Below are 411 nucleotides of genomic sequence, written 5' to 3' on the forward strand. Positions count from 1 at the left end.
CCTCTGCCCGCTGCTGTGACGCCGCTGTCGGGCAGGGCGCCTCGGACCCGCGACGGCGTCTGCCGCGGGCAGGACGGCGGCTCTGCCATTTCAGGCCTCCAAGATGTGGGGCGTTGGCCACACCCCGTGACCTCGCCTCTCCTGAGGATGACACGCTGGCTGCCAATGGCAATGCCAAAGAAAGAAGAATTCGGACGGAAAAGTGTCAAACGCAGGAGGGGAGCCCGACGCGGGGGCAGCCATAGCCGTGGGAACGGAACGCTCCGTCAGGCGCGTAAAGCACACCTGTGCGGTGCGTAAAGCACACCTGTGCGGTGCGTAAAGCACACCTGTGAGGCGTGAAGGACACGCCGGTTTTCTTCCCGTTCATCCCTGAGCCCGTCATTCGAACAACGATCCGCTATTCGGCCT

The sequence above is a fragment of the Pteropus vampyrus genome, unplaced genomic scaffold (assembly GCF_000151845.1).
Source record: "Pteropus vampyrus isolate Shadow unplaced genomic scaffold, Pvam_2.0 Scaffold567, whole genome shotgun sequence".
NCBI lineage: Eukaryota > Metazoa > Chordata > Mammalia > Chiroptera > Pteropodidae > Pteropus > Pteropus vampyrus.